This window comes from Lissotriton helveticus, chromosome 4_1 (assembly GCF_964261635.1).
Source record: "Lissotriton helveticus chromosome 4_1, aLisHel1.1, whole genome shotgun sequence".
Taxonomy (NCBI): domain Eukaryota; kingdom Metazoa; phylum Chordata; class Amphibia; order Caudata; family Salamandridae; genus Lissotriton; species Lissotriton helveticus.
In genome coordinates this window covers 28,681,591-28,702,122 of record NC_136063.1, presented here as the reverse complement: position 1 = coordinate 28,702,122, position 20,532 = coordinate 28,681,591, and positions in this window count along the sequence as shown.

The window sequence follows — 20,532 nt, the reverse complement described above, 5'->3', positions numbered from 1 at the left end:
TTACAGTCCCTGAAACGACTGGGTCCTCATCAGAAGTAGCCTACACTATGATGCCTATCAGAGAAGCCGCCCCCTACTGGGTTCCCCCGCGAGGTCAGGGAACAAACGACGATATCAACCACGCAGATGCGAAGGGGAGGGTTGTGTACAACTGGGTTTATCAACCATGGGATCGGCAAGATATTTTAACTTTTAGGCAAACCCTGCCAGATTTAAGAAAGAACCCGACAGCATTTTATACCGAACTAGGTACAGTCTTGGGTTCAACAATAATGACTCTAGCGGACATTGACTTGTTTTTCGGGTTATGTCTGCCGGCTGACGTGTGGAAGCAAATCCGGAAAACCGACCACACAGATCTGTTCGGACATACCTGGAAGCAACTCAGTGAACTAGATAGACAGCGAGAGCCCGGAAAGAAACCGGTAAAAGACATACTGGAACTCCCGGACAAAATAGTTCAGAAGCTAAAGACATTGATCCCAGAGAAGAAGGTAGACTGGTCGATAGTCACGGCTTGCCGTCAGAAACCCCAGGTAGACGTATCAGAATACTTCTCCCGATTTGAGACGGTGTTCTCCGACTACAGTGGCCAAGACATGACCACTGCAACCGGACAACACCTATTCGTGCAAAACTACGTAAAGGGTCTATCGCAAGAAGTCTCCCAGAAATTACAGACGAGCGAGAGTAGTTGGGGGGCCTCCAAACCTGCAGCTATCCTTCAGATGGCTCAGTACTACGAACACCAAAAGAACGAGAACGATAGGGCGACTGAGAAAAAGAAAAAGGACTTGAAAGAACGAGTCATGATTGCTCAATTGCAAGGAGTGGCGACAGGAAGGGAACAGTATAGAGGAAACTACCAGTCGAATGCCCCTAGAAATCCACCCCCTAGAGACCGCACACCCACACCCGGCGCTCCACGAACAGACCTCGATGAGAACCAGTGTGCGTTTTGCAAAGGATTTGGCCATTGGAAGTCTCAATGTCCGGTTCTTCTGGAAATGATTAAAAATAAAGAGACGAGGGACATGTCGAATGGCCCCAGGACTAGAGGGCAGGGACGAGGGCACACCCATGACACCAACAATGACAGACCTGGCAGACCGAACACGTTTGACCGTCCCCGGCAGAATCAGTGCCAACAGTCTGACTGCGACAATGCCCGCGACTTTGCATAGAACTGCCAAGGGCAAGGAAAGGATCCAGTCGAGCTCTATGTTGACCAGCAAGGTCCTTATGTCACCGCTAAGGTCCTAGGTACGAAATCTCCATTCCTGGTAGACACTGGTGCGACACGTAGTGCGTTATCTAAACGACTGATTCCAAGGGCACCCTTGTCTGGCTCACACATAACATCAATAGGCTTTGATGGAACGCCCTCCACTAACCCCTTATCCGCACCGGTCTCCTTCGACTTGGACAGTAACCCCACTGACATGACGTTTCTGCTTTCCTCCAACACCCCCGATGCCATTATGGGACTTGACTTACTGAAGCATTTCCGAGCTACTATCAGGTGTTCACAGGACGGAGTTCGAGTCATTCTGTACGATAACCCGACTCTGCTCAGACCCCATCCCGCACGACACATGTTCTCCATCTCTGACGCTGACGCATCCTTACTTGACTCTCTACCTCTGTATCTGTGGGCTAAAACTGACGCTGATGTAGGACGAATGATGATCGACCCCGTGCGCATAACTGTTCGCCAAGATGCGATACTCCCACAGTATCGGATATCGCCCGAAGGTGAGAAGGCATTGGTAATGATAATCCAGTCCCTGGTAGAGGCAGGAGTGGTGGAGGAAGTAGTCAGCAATATTTGCAACAGTCCTATCCTACCCATTGTGAAGAAGCAGGGCGAGGGAGATGAGAAAGCGTACCGCTTCATCATCGACCTTCGAGAGGTCAACAAGGGTGCACAGACATAATATCGACTCCAAAATATCGTTTGGACATAATATCGACTCCAAAATATCGTTTGGAGAAAATATCGACAGGACAGAATATAGACAGCCAAAATATCGTTTTTAAGGTAAGTGAAGTAATATCGTTTTTAAGGTAAGTGAAGTAATATCGTTTTTATTTTTAGGGTTCAGGGTCAGTTTGGGGTTTTTGGGTAAAGGGGTATTTTTAGGGTTCAGGGTCAGTTTGGGGTTTTTGGGCAAAGGGGTATTTTTAGGGTTCAGGGTCAGTTTTCAGTTTTTGGGCAAAGGGGTATTTTTAGGGTTCAGGGTCAGTTTTCAGTTTTTGGGCAAAGGGGTATTTTTAGGGTTCAGGGTCAGTTTTCAGTTTTTGGGTAAAGGGGTATTTTTAGGGTTCAGGGTCAGTTTTCAGTTTTTGGGTAAAGGGGTATTTTTAGGGTTCAGGGTCAGTTTTCAGTTTTTGGGTAAAGGGGTATTTTTAGGGTTCAGGGTCAGTTTTCAGTTTTTGGGTATTATTTTATTATATTTTATTACTATATTTATATGTTTAATAAATATGAAATAAAAAAATATTTATTTAACTTTCATTAATTATTTAATTATTATAAGTTAATTTAAGTAATTTTAAGTATATTTTAGTAATTAATTATTAATATTAATTTAATTTAACACTGTTTTTAGTAAATACGATATTTTTTAGAACTATATTTTTGTAAACGATATTTTTAACTCGATATTTTTGTACTTACCTGTTTGTAGATAGAAACTCGATATTTTGACTGTCGATATTTTCTCAACGATATTTTTGATGGTCGATATTCTGTCCGTCGATATTCTTTCAGTGATCCGTCAACAAGGTAGTTGTACCTCAGTACCCCGTGGTCTCAGATATCGCCACCATTCTGACCCTGATTCCTTCCACAGCCACCACCTTCACTGTAATAGACCTCAAGAACGCTTTCTTCTCCATCCCCATCCACCCAGACAGCCGCTACCTTTTCGGCTTCACGTTAAAATCCCGCTCATATAGATTTTGTAGAGCTCCCCAAGGTTACACAGAAAGTCCCAGCATCTATAGCCAGGCCCTCAAGAGGCAGCTGGACGCCGTTCAGCTACCGGAGGGAGTGGTGCTGATACAGTACATCGATGACATCCTTTTGGCGGCCGACACCACTCCACTTGCAGTCACAGCCACCATCCAACTCTTGCACTTCCTTGCGGAAAATGGCCACAAGGTCTCCAAGAAGAAGTTGCAATTCTGCCAAACCCAGGTCACCTACCTAGGCCACCTCTTGTCCAAAGATGGGAGAAAGCTTACACCCGATCGAATCCAGGCCATTCTAGACACCCCTGTCCCAAAGACCCAGAAACAAGTCCGCTCCCTGGTAGGCCTCACCTCCTTCTGCCGGCAGTGGTTGCCAAATTTCAGCCTCATTGTAAAGCCACTACTTTCCCTACTAGCCAAAGATGTCCCCTTCCCACTCCCTTGGACCCCCGAATGCCAATCCTCCTTCAAAGAACTCCGAGACGCCCTTTGTTCTGCACCAGTCCTAGGAACCCCCGATTACACCAAACCCTTCTCTCTCTACACCCACGAAAGGGAGGGGTGCGCTTTGTCTGTCCTGACTCAAACTATTGGCCCCAAGCAACGACCATGTGCCTATTTCCCTGCCACCCTTGACCCCGTAGCGAGAGCCTTGCCTGCCTGCCTTCGAGCCGTAGTTGCCGCTGCTGTCTCTATCCGACAAAGTGAGGGGATCGTACTCTCGAATTCCCTCACGGTATTGGTGCCCCATGCTGTTGACACCCTCCTAAACCAGACTAAGACGCAACACCTGACTAGCGCACGACTGACCGGATACGAACTGACTCTACTTGCACCCCACATCACGCTGAAAAGATGCACCACACTGAACCCAGCCACCTTGTTGCCTCTGCCCGAAAACGACCCAAATGTCCCCCCTATACATGACTGTGTGACCCTCACAGACAAACAGACTAGGAGTAGAGTTGACCTCCGAGACACCGCCTTCACAGACCCTGACGGAGAGCTATGGGTAGACGGCTCTTGCATAAAACTCCCCGACGGCACCACCTCAGCTGCCTATGCAGTTACCACAGCCCGAACTGTAGTTGAAACCGCCCGCATCACGCAACGATCCGCACAGGCGGCAGAAATGATTGCCCTCACACGAGCATGTATTATAGCAACAGGGACTACGGCAAACATTTACACGGACAGCCAGTACGCCTTCGGAGTGGTTCATCATTTTGGACTCTTGTGGAGAGAAAGGGGATTCCTGACGTCCCACGGCACGCCCATCCTCCACGGAGATCTAGTCTCCGCCCTGATTGAAGCAGTTCTCCTCCCCAAACGATTGGCTGTAATCAAATTCCAGGCACACAGGAAGGTGACAGACTTAGTCGGACAGGGAAACGCGCTGGCCGACATCACCGCCCGAACCACAGCTGAGAATAGGACGACGTCACGCATGTATGTGACCAGGTCACAAGCAGAAAAATGGACTGACGCTAGGGAGACAATTAGGGACATCCAGATGGCCAGCTCACCACACGAATTGACTGAATGGACACGGGTGGGAATGAAAGACGATGAAGGCTGCTGGCGGACAAAGGACACTAACAAATGGTTGCTACCCAATTCATACCTGATCCCCATACTGACTATGGCTCACTCCCCTGCACACATAGGATCTGCCCCCATGATCGAACTCATCTCCAAGGTCTGGCACAACGACAAAATCCCCGACTCAGCCAGACGCCTGGTCCAGCAATGACTTATCTGCCTGCAACATAACCCTGGGAAAGGAACTGTGGTACTCCGGGGAGGGTTTGGGGTCCCCGACCATCCTTTTGAGGTCCTCCAGATGGACTACATCCAACTAGAAAGATGCCAAAGCCTGAAGTATGTATTAGTCATTGTGTGTGCTTTCAGCAAATGGGTAGAAGCCTATCCAACCCGTGATAACACTGCCAGGACCACTGCCAAGGTACTGCTGAAAGAGTTTTTCCCTCGCTACGGTCTTTGTCGAATTCTATGGAGCGACAACAGCCCCCACTTCATAGCCGAAGTTATCCAACTAATCTTGAAAGGGTTGGGTGTAAAACAGAGGTTTCATGCAGTTTTTCACCCCCAATCTGCTGGCTTAGTTGAGAGACACAACGCCACACTGAAACTAAAACTGTCGAAGATAGTGGCCACCACAGGACTTAAATGGCCAGATGCCCTCCCACTGGCATTGCTATCGATGTGCTCCACTCCCACAAGGTCAGCGCTGATTTGCATATCGCCATTGTCTAACCCAGGGTGGTGTGGAGTGGAAAAACGATGGATTTGGGCCCAGATCTTTGGACTGGGGTGAATGTGTGACATTGATCCACATTCTGTCCATCATTGTTGTGTTTGCAGGTACCGCTCTAAGTGTACTGGGGATGCTCAGACATGAGTCCCAGGCACTCCACACCACTGGAATCAAGCTAGCCGGGCTGATGAGAGGTGTTACCTCGAAACCGGGCCGGTCCTCGGATGCTTGTTTCCGTTCTGGGAAGGACATGGCTTTTGTAGTTCGGACTGGACTGTTCCCATGGGGCACAGGGTCAGCGCTGATTTGCATATCGCCATAGTCTAACCCAGGGTGGTGTGGAGTGGAAAAACGATGGATTTGGGCCCAGATCTTTGGACTGGGGTGAATGTGTGACATTGATCCACATTCTGTCCATCATTGTTGTGTTTGCAGGTACCGCTCTAAGTGTACTGGGGATGCTCAGACGTGAGTCCCAGGCACTCCACACCACTGGAATCAAGCTAGCCGGGCTGATGAGAGGTATTACCTCGAAACCGGGCCGGTCCTCGGATGCTTGTTTCCGTTCTGGGAAGGACATGGCTTTTGTAGTTCGGACTGGACTGTTCCCATGGGGCACAGGGTCAGCGCTGATTTGCATATCGCCATTGTCTAACCCAGGGTGGTGTGGAGTGGAAAAACGATGGATTTGGGCCCAGATCTTTGGACTGGGGTGAATGTGTGACATTGATCCACATTCTGTCCATCATTGTTGTGTTTGCAGGTACCGCTCTAAGTGTACTGGGGATGCTCAGACGTGAGTCCCAGGCACTCCACACCACTGGAATCAAGCTAGCCGGGCTGATGAGAGGTGTTACCTCGAAACCGGGCCGGTCCTCGGATGCTTGTTTCCGTTCTGGGAAGGACATGGCTTTTGTAGTTCGGACTGGACTGTTCCCATGGGGCACAGGGTCAGCGCTGATTTGCATATCGCCATTGTCTAACCCAGGGTGGTGTGGAGTGGAAAAACGATGGATTTGGGCCCAGATCTTTGGACTGGGGTGAATGTGTGACATTGATCCACATTCTGTCCATCATTGTTGTGTTTGCAGGTACCGCTCTAAGTGTACTGGGGATGCTCAGACGTGAGTCCCAGGCACTCCACACCACTGGAATCAAGCTAGCCGGGCTGATGAGAGGTGTTACCTCGAAACCGGGCCGGTCCTCGGATGCTTGTTTCCGTTCTGGGAAGGACATGGCTTTTGTAGTTCGGACTGGACTGTTCCCATGGGGCACAGGGTCAGCGCTGATTTGCATATCGCCATTGTCTAACCCAGGGTGGTGTGGAGTGGAAAAACGATGGATTTGGGCCCAGATCTTTGGACTGGGGTGAATGTGTGACATTGATCCACATTCTGTCCATCATTGTTGTGTTTGCAGGTACCGCTCTAAGTGTACTGGGGATGCTCAGACGTGAGTCCCAGGCACTCCACACCACTGGAATCAAGCTAGCCGGGCTGATGAGAGGTGTTACCTCGAAACCGGGCCGGTCCTCGGATGCTTGTTTCCGTTCTGGGAAGGACATGGCTTTTGTAGTTCGGACTGGACTGTTCCCATGGGGCACAGGGTCAGCGCTGATTTGCATATCGCCATTGTCTAACCCAGGGTGGTGTGGAGTGGAAAAACGATGGATTTGGGCCCAGATCTTTGGACTGGGGTGAATGTGTGACATTGATCCACATTCTGCCCATCATTGTTGTGTTTGCAGGTACCGCTCTAAGTGTACTGGGGATGCTCAGACGTGAGTCCCAGGCACTCCACACCACTGGAATCAAGCTAGCCGGGCTGATGAGAGGTGTTACCTCAAAACCGGGCCGGTCCTCGGATGCTTGTTTCCGTTCTGGGAAGGACATGGCTTTTGTAGTTCGGACTGGACTGTTCCCATGGGGCACAGGGTCAGCGCTGATTTGCATATCGCCATTGTCTAACCCAGGGTGGTGTGGAGTGGAAAAACGATGGATTTGGGCCCAGATCTTTGGACTGGGGTGAATGTGTGACATTGATCCACATTCTGTCCATCATTGTTGTGTTTGCAGGTACCGCTCTAAGTGTACTGGGGATGCCCAGACGTGAGTCCCAGGCACTCCACACCACTGGAATCAAGCTAGCCGGGCTGATGAGAGGTGTTACCTCGAAACCGGGCCGGTCCTCGGGTGCTTGTTTCCGTTCTGGGAAGGACATGGCTTTTGTAGTTCGGACTGGACTGTTCCCATGGGGCACAGGGTCAGCGCTGATTTGCATATCGCCATTGTCTAACCCAGGGTGGTGTGGAGTGGAAAAACGATGGATTTGGGCCCAGATCTTTGGACTGGGGTGAATGTGTGACATTGATCCACATTCTGTCCATCATTGTTGTGTTTGCAGGTACCGCTCTAAGTGTACTGGGGATGCTCAGACGTGAGTCCCAGGCACTCCACACCACTGGAATCAAGCTAGCCGGGCTGATGAGAGGTGTTACCTCGAAACCGGGCCGGTCCTCGGATGCTTGTTTCCGTTCTGGGAAGGACATGGCTTTTGTAGTTCGGACTGGACTGTTCCCATGGGGCACAGGGTCAGCGCTGATTTGCATATCGCCATTGTCTAACCCAGGGTGGTGTGGAGTGGAAAAACGATGGATTTGGGCCCAGATCTTTGGACTGGGGTGAATGTGTGACATTGATCCACATTCTGTCCATCATTGTTGTGTTTGCAGGTACCGCTCTAAGTGTACTGGGGATGCTCAGACGTGAGTCCCAGGCACTCCACACCACTGGAATCAAGCTAGCCGGGCTGATGAGAGGTGTTACCTCGAAACCGGGCCGGTCCTCGGATGCTTGTTTCCGTTCTGGGAAGGACATGGCTTTTGTAGTTCGGACTGGACTGTTCCCATGGGGCACAGGGTCAGCGCTGATTTGCATATCGCCATTGTCTAACCCAGGGTGGTGTGGAGTGGAAAAACAATGGATTTGGGCCCAGATCTTTGGACTGGGGTGAATGTGTGACATTGATCCACATTCTGTCCATCATTGTTGTGTTTGCAGGTACCGCTCTAAGTGTACTGGGGATGCTCAGACGTGAGTCCCAGGCACTCCACACCACTGGAATCAAGCTAGCCGGGCTGATGAGAGGTGTTACCTCAAAACCGGGCCGGTCCTCGGATGCTTGTTTCCGTTCTGGGAAGGACATGGCTTTTGTAGTTCGGACTGGACTGTTCCCATGGGGCACAGGGTCAGCGCTGATTTGCATATCGCCATTGTCTAACCCAGGGTGGTGTGGAGTGGAAAAACGATGGATTTGGGCCCAGATCTTTGGACTGGGGTGAATGTGTGACATTGATCCACATTCTGTCCATCATTGTTGTGTTTGCAGGTACCGCTCTAAGTGTACTGGGGATGCTCAGACGTGAGTCCCAGGCACTCCACACCACTGGAATCAAGCTAGCCGGGCTGATGAGAGGTGTTACCTCGAAACCGGGCCGGTCCTCGGATGCTTGTTTCCGTTCTGGGAAGGACATGGCTTTTGTAGTTCGGACTGGACTGTTCCCATGGGGCACAGGGTCAGCGCTGATTTGCATATCGCCATTGTCTAACCCAGGGTGGTGTGGAGTGGAAAAACGATGGATTTGGGCCCAGATCTTTGGACTGGGGTGAATGTGTGACATTGATCCACATTCTGTCCATCATTGTTGTGTTTGCAGGTACCGCTCTAAGTGTACTGGGGATGCTCAGACGTGAGTCCCAGGCACTCCACACCACTGGAATCAAGCTAGCCGGGCTGATGAGAGGTGTTACCTCGAAACCGGGCCGGTCCTCGGATGCTTGTTTCCGTTCTGGGAAGGACATGGCTTTTGTAGTTCGGACTGGACTGTTCCCATGGGGCACAGGGTCAGCGCTGATTTGCATATCGCCATTGTCTAACCCAGGGTGGTGTGGAGTGGAAAAACGATGGATTTGGGCCCAGATCTTTGGACTGGGGTGAATGTGTGACATTGATCCACATTCTGCCCATCATTGTTGTGTTTGCAGGTACCGCTCTAAGTGTACTGGGGATGCTCAGACGTGAGTCCCAGGCACTCCACACCACTGGAATCAAGCTAGCCGGGCTGATGAGAGGTGTTACCTCAAAACCGGGCCGGTCCTCGGATGCTTGTTTCCGTTCTGGGAAGGACATGGCTTTTGTAGTTCGGACTGGACTGTTCCCATGGGGCACAGGGTCAGCGCTGATTTGCATATCGCCATTGTCTAACCCAGGGTGGTGTGGAGTGGAAAAACGATGGATTTGGGCCCAGATCTTTGGACTGGGGTGAATGTGTGACATTGATCCACATTCTGTCCATCATTGTTGTGTTTGCAGGTACCGCTCTAAGTGTACTGGGGATGCCCAGACGTGAGTCCCAGGCACTCCACACCACTGGAATCAAGCTAGCCGGGCTGATGAGAGGTGTTACCTCGAAACCGGGCCGGTCCTCGGGTGCTTGTTTCCGTTCTGGGAAGGACATGGCTTTTGTAGTTCGGACTGGACTGTTCCCATGGGGCACAGGGTCAGCGCTGATTTGCATATCGCCATTGTCTAACCCAGGGTGGTGTGGAGTGGAAAAACGATGGATTTGGGCCCAGATCTTTGGACTGGGGTGAATGTGTGACATTGATCCACATTCTGTCCATCATTGTTGTGTTTGCAGGTACCGCTCTAAGTGTACTGGGGATGCTCAGACGTGAGTCCCAGGCACTCCACACCACTGGAATCAAGCTAGCCGGGCTGATGAGAGGTGTTACCTCGAAACCGGGCCGGTCCTCGGATGCTTGTTTCCGTTCTGGGAAGGACATGGCTTTTGTAGTTCGGACTGGACTGTTCCCATGGGGCACAGGGTCAGCGCTGATTTGCATATCGCCATTGTCTAACCCAGGGTGGTGTGGAGTGGAAAAACGATGGATTTGGGCCCAGATCTTTGGACTGGGGTGAATGTGTGACATTGATCCACATTCTGTCCATCATTGTTGTGTTTGCAGGTACCGCTCTAAGTGTACTGGGGATGCTCAGACGTGAGTCCCAGGCACTCCACACCACTGGAATCAAGCTAGCCGGGCTGATGAGAGGTGTTACCTCGAAACCGGGCCGGTCCTCGGATGCTTGTTTCCGTTCTGGGAAGGACATGGCTTTTGTAGTTCGGACTGGACTGTTCCCATGGGGCACAGGGTCAGCGCTGATTTGCATATCGCCATTGTCTAACCCAGGGTGGTGTGGAGTGGAAAAACAATGGATTTGGGCCCAGATCTTTGGACTGGGGTGAATGTGTGACATTGATCCACATTCTGTCCATCATTGTTGTGTTTGCAGGTACCGCTCTAAGTGTACTGGGGATGCTCAGACGTGAGTCCCAGGCACTCCACACCACTGGAATCAAGCTAGCCGGGCTGATGAGAGGTGTTACCTCAAAACCGGGCCGGTCCTCGGATGCTTGTTTCCGTTCTGGGAAGGACATGGCTTTTGTAGTTCGGACTGGACTGTTCCCATGGGGCACAGGGTCAGCGCTGATTTGCATATCGCCATTGTCTAACCCAGGGTGGTGTGGAGTGGAAAAACGATGGATTTGGGCCCAGATCTTTGGACTGGGGTGAATGTGTGACATTGATCCACATTCTGTCCATCATTGTTGTGTTTGCAGGTACCGCTCTAAGTGTACTGGGGATGCTCAGACGTGAGTCCCAGGCACTCCACACCACTGGAATCAAGCTAGCCGGGCTGATGAGAGGTGTTACCTCGAAACCGGGCCGGTCCTCGGATGCTTGTTTCCGTTCTGGGAAGGACATGGCTTTTGTAGTTCGGACTGGACTGTTCCCATGGGGCACAGGGTCAGCGCTGATTTGCATATCGCCATTGTCTAACCCAGGGTGGTGTGGAGTGGAAAAACGATGGATTTGGGCCCAGATCTTTGGACTGGGGTGAATGTGTGACATTGATCCACATTCTGTCCATCATTGTTGTGTTTGCAGGTACCGCTCTAAGTGTACTGGGGATGCTCAGACGTGAGTCCCAGGCACTCCACACCACTGGAATCAAGCTAGCCGGGCTGATGAGAGGTGTTACCTCGAAACCGGGCCGGTCCTCGGATGCTTGTTTCCGTTCTGGGAAGGACATGGCTTTTGTAGTTCGGACTGGACTGTTCCCATGGGGCACAGGGTCAGCGCTGATTTGCATATCGCCATTGTCTAACCCAGGGTGGTGTGGAGTGGAAAAACGATGGATTTGGGCCCAGATCTTTGGACTGGGGTGAATGTGTGACATTGATCCACATTCTGTCCATCATTGTTGTGTTTGCAGGTACCGCTCTAAGTGTACTGGGGATGCTCAGACGTGAGTCCCAGGCACTCCACACCACTGGAATCAAGCTAGCCGGGCTGATGAGAGGTGTTACCTCGAAACCGGGCCGGTCCTCGGGTGCTTGTTTCCGTTCTGGGAAGGACATGGCTTTTGTAGTTCGGACTGGACTGTTCCCATGGGGCACAGGGTCAGCGCTGATTTGCATATCGCCATTGTCTAACCCAGGGTGGTGTGGAGTGGAAAAACGATGGATTTGGGCCCAGATCTTTGGACTGGGGTGAATGTGTGACATTGATCCACATTCTGTCCATCATTGTTGTGTTTGCAGGTACCGCTCTAAGTGTACTGGGGATGCTCAGACGTGAGTCCCAGGCACTCCACACCACTGGAATCAAGCTAGCCGGGCTGATGAGAGGTGTTACCTCGAAACCGGGCCGGTCCTCGGATGCTTGTTTCCGTTCTGGGAAGGACATGGCTTTTGTAGTTCGGACTGGACTGTTCCCATGGGGCACAGGGTCAGCGCTGATTTGCATATCGCCATTGTCTAACCCAGGGTGGTGTGGAGTGGAAAAACGATGGATCTGGGCCCAGATCTTTGGACTGGGGTGAATGTGTGACATTGATCCACATTCTGTCCATCATTGTTGTGTTTGCAGGTACCGCTCTAAGTGTACTGGGGATGCTCAGACGTGAGTCCCAGGCACTCCACACCACTTGAATCAAGCTAGCCGGGCTGATGAGAGGTGTTACCTCGAAACCGGGCCGGTCCTCGGATGCTTGTTTCCGTTCTGGGAAGGACATGGCTTTTGTAGTTCGGACTGGACTGTTCCCATGGGGCACAGGGTCAGCGCTGATTTGCATATCGCCATTGTCTAACCCAGGGTGGTGTGGAGTGGAAAAACGATGGATTTGGGCCCAGATCTTTGGACTGGGGTGAATGTGTGACATTGATCCACATTCTGTCCATCATTGTTGTGTTTGCAGGTACCGCTCTAAGTGTACTGGGGATGCTCAGACGTGAGTCCCAGGCACTCCACACCACTGGAATCAAGCTAGCCGGGCTGATGAGAGGTGTTACCTCGAAACCGGGCCGGTCCTCGGATGCTTGTTTCCGTTCTGGGAAGGACATGGCTTTTGTAGTTCGGACTGGACTGTTCCCATGGGGCACAGGGTCAGCGCTGATTTGCATATCGCCATTGTCTAACCCAGGGTGGTGTGGAGTGGAAAAACGATGGATTTGGGCCCAGATCTTTGGACTGGGGTGAATGTGTGACATTGATCCACATTCTGTCCATCATTGTTGTGTTTGCAGGTACCGCTCTAAGTGTACTGGGGATGCTCAGACGTGAGTCCCAGGCACTCCACACAACTGGAATCAAGCTAGCCGGGCTGATGAGAGGTGTTACCTCGAAACCGGGCCGGTCCTCGGATGCTTGTTTCCGTTCTGGGAAGGACATGGCTTTTGTAGTTTGGACTGGACTGTTCCCATGGGGCACAGGGTCAGCGCTGATTTGCATATCGCCATTGTCTAACCCAGGGTGGTGTGGAGTGGAAAAACGATGGATTTGGGCCCAGATCTTTGGACTGGGGTGAATGTGTGACATTGATCCACATTCTGTCCATCATTGTTGTGTTTGCAGGTACCACTCCCACTAAGCACCATTTGACCCCCTACGAGATTGTATTTGGGCGACCGATGAACCTCTGGACTGCCCCTAAACCGACCTCCATTCACGACGTCCCGGACGTCCTACTGTCTGATTACTTGTGCAAATTGACTAAAACGTTGTCTGTCATTCATCGGCAGGTGCAGCAGGCCATCCCCGATGCTTCCAGGGGTCCGGGTCACGATATCCAACCGGGGGATTATGTGCTGATCCGAAATTTCCAACGGGCGAAGAGTCTGGAACCCCGGTGGACGGGCCCCTGGCAAGTACTGATCACCACCCGGACGGCTCTTCGAGTGGAGGGGAAACGACACTGGCTGCACGCGCACCACTGTAAGAAGGTCTCCTCGACCCTGGCCACGACAGAAAACGTCAGCACCCAAGAAGAACTGCTGAACAAAGACCGGCCATCACTGAACTGTTATCTTGATACCGAGGCACTCGAACTTGCAAACATCTCTGATCCCACTGTGCCATCCAGGGAAGGGTATTTCCTGTGTCGAAAGGAGGGAGCTTCGGCTAAGTAGACCACAGACCGAGTTGAATCTCAGAACGGTAGCCTAAACACAACCAGGGGTTACCCGGAGAGAAGCCAAACGAAGTCTGCGGTTCTGCCCACTACCGAGCACCTCGAAGATGATGGAAGCGCCAGATAAGAAGATGATGGAAGCAACCGGAAATACCCACTACCGGAACCCAAAAACTGACAGTATACACAAATCGAAGACAATTGCCCTTTTCATTGTCCTCCTCTTTTGCCTCCTCCTCATGACTTCCTTCTGGATCGTGGAAGAGAGCGCACCCGCTCATCAGATATTGCTGACCACTGCACAGCCAACCACTATGAAAGAGCATCACCTGATCTCCCTTTCGCCTCAGCTCCGAGAAAGGCGTAAGGAGTTCTGGAACAATTCCTTCGTGCAACTGTTGCACCAACACAACCTTGCCACCAACGCCACCAACTGCTGGATCTGCGGGTTGCTCCCGCATGCCACCGGACACTCCATCCCTTTCATCCCTTCCCCTTTCTCAGTTCACGGCTCCTGCCTTGCCTGGTTGATTCTCTTGCAAGAGAGCTACAAGGACAACGCCACTTCAGGTCAAACAGTGTCACACTTCTACCATGGGTTCTGGCTGAACAAAACCGGAAGAACATCTGCTCCCTTTTGTCCTTTGACCTCTGGTCCCTCCTTCCAGATGGACATCCCTGCCAAGGAACGAGTTGAAATGCAGGTGTTCCATAATCCAGCCAGACCCACCTTCTCCTACCTACGGAAACGAACTGCTGCCACTCTGACTGTGGCTCTGTCTGTTATCAATGTCACGGGCCTCGTGTGCCTCGAAGGCCTGGGAACACAGCTGGTGGGCCACAGTTCCTGCCACATCACCAGAACATTGGACTCAATTGATCCCCCCTCCTTTGTTTCTTCTCCGAATATGTACTTTGTTTGTGGCACCAAAGCTTACACTTGGCTTCCAAAAGGTTGGGGGGGCACTTGCTACATCGCCTTCCTTCTCCCCCCAACGTACGTGGCCCCAGCAAACCATCACCGGCAGAAGCGCGCAGGAGACATTGAACAAGCCGACTCCACCGGAGCACAGTTCCTGGATGCAGTGAAGGGACTTGTTCCTCTGTGGGGCCCAATGGCAAACAGCCGCGCCATCCGACACCTGACCCAGGCAGTAGAAACGACCATGAACATCACGGCTGGCATCCTCACTAACAATACGGTCGAGCTTCAGGCAGTCCGCCTGGTGGCTCTTCAGAACCGCCTTGTTCTAGATGTGGTTCTAGCTGACCGTGGAGGAGCATGCCGCATCATCGGGTCCAGCTGTTGCACCTACGTGCCAGATAACTCGCCCTCAGTCTACAAAGCAATCGAGCACCTCCACAGACTTTCCTCAGAGGTTCATCAGGAACAAGAAGAATGGTCACTTGGGAGTTGGTTCTGGAGTGCTGTAAAGGACTGGGGGTGGAGGTTGTTTATGATCGTATTGATACCGATTGTCGTAATATGTGGATTCTGCCTGGGTATTCAATGCTTGCCACCTCTATGCTCACTTTTGACTAACTGCATCTGCCGTAAGACTCTGGACTTTGAAACCGAACGCATGAAAGCCTTGTATGACCTTGAAGTAAGAAATATAATGGGGATTGACGTAAATTGACAAGCTGGCTAGATATGTTGAAAAGGGAGGACTGTTAAAATCTAGATTGTGGCATAAACATTATCGGCGCCATCTTGTCCCTTTTCAGACTCGTACGTGCGCGTAAGCAGCAGCCATTTTGAATGCAATGGCCTCTCTGCCCACTCCCGATAGCCAGCGTCTCTCTCTCTCTCTCCCCCTCACTCCCCAGCCTCGCAAGCATCCCCGTCAGCCCCCGGTCTCTCCTGCTTGGGTCATAAACGCACCTCCAGCGCGACCCTGTCTCCGAGCCACATCCCGTGCTGCACCCCCTCACTCTTTCATCTCATTCATAGAACAGGCCCTTTGATAACCTCTTCCTCCCTGCCCGATTGTCCGGTCTGACCCCAAGCCATCACATAGCTCAACAGATGCAGTTTATTGCCCCCACTGCAGGAACTCACCCCACATCAAAGGAGCAGAGATTAATCAATACCTTCACACCCCTAGATCCGACCGATCGCCTACATTTCCCGTTCCCAGCGGAATGTTCAGCTGCGCGATTGCCATCACATGCTGAGATCGGGGTGGGAACTCTACTGTAGATGTGTGTGGGAACGGGCCTGGACCGGGGATTCCGAGGATGTCATGCAGTACTTCAAAGTAATATTACGGATGCAATGAATGCAATAAAACCATAAAACTGTGTATAAGAGGCCAGGCCTCAGAGATGTTGTTAGAGCACCTCAAAACGATACCTCGTTGTCTGATCTGATGTGTTCTGCTCCGTCGGGGAAATAAACTCCTGTTTCCTGCCTTCCAGTCTCCAGCGCCTGCCTCTTTATTTGATAATCGTTTCAGTTGCCCTTGGTGTTGCCAATGCTTATTATTCTGTGTGTCCCGTCCCTCAGGGGAAGCGTTTCACAGCTTCTGCCTGTGGTTTGCACTTTCTGCCCCTCCCCACAGCAAAGCGTCTCCGGAGCCCTCTTCCCGGGCAGCACGGAGTGAACAGGGGCGTGGCTACGGCCTCGTGGCGGCAGCGCACTTCAGCGCATCGGCCGTCCGCCGAGATGCGGCGCTGCCTGGGGTCGTCGTGGCTCTCGGGAATCAGCGAGGGAGTTCGGGCGGGCAATAGGTAGGGCGGCAGCCTGCAGGCAATAGCACGTGCACTACCAGTATGCACGGCGGCACCCTCTTCCGGCGACAGTGTTCCCCGGTCGACGGTCCGGGCGAACACACCCCCAACGGGCGCGGCAGCTCGCTCACCTAACGGGCACCAGAGTGATCCCGGTCGATGGTCCGGGTGGATTGCTGCACCGCTGCCGGGATCCCGGGGCACGAGCGCCGCGAGCCGATGACATCGGCTCGCGGCCGCCCCGCCGGAATGGCGTGCACACACACACAGCGAGGGTACGCCCACCCTCGTCGCCAGTTGTTGTGGGGGCAACCTGGGATCTACCCACTTGGCACGTGGCCTGGGCTTAGGAATAATCAGACGGACACTCGGGTTTTGTTTAGTGGCTATTCACGTCGCCGCCAACTGGCGTACGCACGCTCGTAGACCCCTTTTATTCATAGGATCACGTGGTCTACGCTGTGCGCCTCTTGCGCCACAGATGTAGATCAACTAGAACACAACACCTGCTTAGTGGCGACCGTTTCAGACGCTCATCAAAGTAAGTGGAGTCACTTGGAATGTTCACCTGAAAAAGCCAAGAGGGGGCATCCCTTCCCCGGCGGCTTGCACAACTTAATTTGCCCTTCCTCCGGTGCCTTTCCCCATATGGGAGCGGAGCCATTGAGAAAGAGATCGCTTTTGGCTGTGCATTATGTGTGGCAGTTTCACCAGAACATGAAGCAGAGCCGCCTTTCTTTTGTTTTGCAAGCTGCGGCATGCTCCTTGAAGCTCTTTTTTTGCACCCACGCCTTCCCGCTAAGCATTGAGCCCCCCCCCCCCGCCACCCTCACTCGGCACAAACACAACCTCACCCTCAAGGCCGCAATGCCTCTTCAATACGGACTCCTCCCTCGCAGCATTTCCTTCCCTGCCAGACCTCCTCCCTCCGCTCCCAGGCGTCTCCCAGTCCCCACTCCACCATGAAGTGCTGGAACTCGTGAACACCTCCAGGGATACAAAAGTCACACCGCCTCAATAGCTCCTGCCAGCGCCAAATGCTTGTGTATTTCCTCATTTACTCCATAACAAACCCCATAATGCATGTGCCAAATGCAATCAGTTCACCCCGTGGCGAGTGAGCTCGCATCATAAACTGAAAGCCCGCATTTCCCTTAACGATACAAACCAGCACAAAAAAAAACATTTTGGCGTGCCCCCTATACATTTAAACTTTAATTAACATTTTAGCGTGCCCACTATACATTTAAACTTTAATTAACCTATGCTCACTATTGGCCTAGTTTCTAAAACGAACAATGGAATAGGCTGATGGCTGCAGAATTTGCTGGTGGGATGGCAATGGGAAACTTTAATACACGCCATGAAACAACGCCACCAAGGAACAGATATATTAAGTTGAATTCACAAAGTCTCATAGGTGGCCTTATATGCTCAGTCATGCCATGTGTACAACAGCTCTACTCACTTCTCTAAGTGATAAAAGTCCCAATACAAAATGTATTTAGGCAACGCAGAGGAAACCAAGACAGATTTCGTTATTGTGCCAATCTAATGCTTCAAGGTAAATGACGTAATGAGAAAAATGTTTGCCTATGCCTCCAGCTTTTGAATCAATAAAGAATTTTTAACAAAACCACATTTACCCGTGAATGCATAATCATGACATGGACAAGTGTATTATAAAAAAACATTGCATGGAAAAAGGATCACAAACATAGGGAGAGAAAATAAAGAAAGAAGATTTTTTTCTTTTCTTTTCAAATTATTTTTTGCAAAGTCAACTCCCTACTCCTGAACCAATATACACGTGTATATTGGTTCAGGAGTAGGGAGTTGACTTTGCAAAAAATAATTTGAAAAGAAAAGAAAAAAAATTTCTTTCTTTATTTTCTCTCCCTATGTTTGTGATCCTTTTTCCATGCAATGTTTTTTTATAATACACTTGTCCATGTCATGATTATGCATTCACGGGTAAATGTGGTTTTGTTAAGAATTCTTTATTGATTTCCTATTGCACATTTGTATATATGCACAAAAATTGCCTTTTTTGTATATGGCCAGACATGAAGTTGATAGTTATCTGATGTCTGTTTTGATGGAATGAATATAACTTTTTTCAAACTGTGTACAAATCAACGACATAAATCAATGTCAGGATAAACTAATAAAGTGTGGTTTATCCTCAACTAAATGGTGTTTGATTCAAAAGCTGGAGGCATAGGCAAACATTTTTCTCATTATAGTATTGTGGCCCTGCCTACCCTCCTTCCCGTTGGGCCCAGCCACCCTTGTTTTTTCAAGGTAAATGACAGCAGAATTGCATTTAGCTTTCAATTGTGTCTCCCCCGTTCGCCCTTTCCTCTCATCCCCATTGTCTCTGTGCATCGCTCTTCTGTCTCTGTTCCCCTGCAGACGTTTCTTCCGCCCCCTTAGCTCACTCTCTCCCACTCTCTCCCACTCACCCTCACTTACCCTCTCACCCTCACACACCCTCACACCCACACACCCTCACCCACCCTCACTTACCCTCTCACCCTCACACCTCCTCACATCCCCTCACCCTCCCATCCCCTCACCCTTCCTCCCATCCCCACACCCTCCCTCCCATCCCCTCACCCTCCCTTACACCCCCTCACCCCCTCTCACCCTCACCCACCCTCTCACCCTTACCCACACACACAACCACACACAACCACACACAACCACACACACAACCCCACACACAACCACACACACAACCACGCACACACAATCACACACATCTATCGCCCTCACTCTATCTATCGCCCTCTATCTATCTATCGCCCTCACTCTATCTCTCTCCCTCACTCTCTCTCTCTCCCTCACTCTATATCTTGCCCTCACTCTATCTATCGCCCTCATTCTATTTATCTATCGCCCTCTCTTTCTATCTATCACCCTCACTCTATCTATCTGTCGCCCTCACTCTATCTATCGCCCTCCCTCTAGCTATCTATCGCCCTCCCTCTAGCTATCTATCGCCCTCACTCTATCTATGGCACCACCACAGCATCACTCAGGGGCACCACAGCATCACTCAGGGGCACAACAGCATCACTCAGGGGCACCAAAACATCACTATGCGCTACCACAGCATCACTGATCGCCACAGCATCACTCGTCGCCACAACATCACTCAGCGCTACCACAGTATCAATCTGTGCAACCATTCAACAACAACTGGTTCAAATATGTTCTCTCAATGTTTCAAGCTTTATTACAAATGTCACAAAAAGATGTTAATATTTCACTTCTGCTCTTGGATTTTCGTCGCAATAAAATTCACTGAACATAATCTTCACAAAAGTTATTTACAAAAGTTTAAACTATTGCCATTATAAATTACAATAACTTTTATTTAAGTATTAATTATTTTTAAAAATTTAGCCATTGTTATTTGTAATATCAATACATCTAAGTAACGTAAATACAAAACATGTTGCATTACAAATGCTATAGGTGTCACATTTGCAAAAGATAAAAGTATTGGCATTGTAAATGACAAAGCTAGTAATTTCACTATTTTCAAAACCAACACATAAATACAAAATGTGTCATTTACCAGACCAATAGCTCTAACTTTCCTAATGCGAGACCTATTGCATTGCAAATGCTTGTTGTTTGTTGTATTCCTGCAACAGTTCTCTCATGTAACGTAACTGGTTCTATTGTACAGTGCTCTGACACCTTCGGGTAAAGTCCGCGCTTTATAAAAATGCATTAAATAAAATGCTTTGTATGTGCATGCCTGCTTGTTTCTTTCAGTGTCACTCGAGAATAACTAGAATTGTGCCAATTACAGCAATTAACAGTATTGATGTTGCATACATTACAGAACAAGGAAATGTTAAAATATCGCAGCGCTTGGCTTTCGTTGTGTGCAATGAGTAAACAAACCTGCTTTCTTTTTTGAAAAAAATGTTGCGTGTGTTTTGGGATGTGCTGCAAGTAGTATTGAATTCAAAAAGTATGGGCATGTCTTGCCC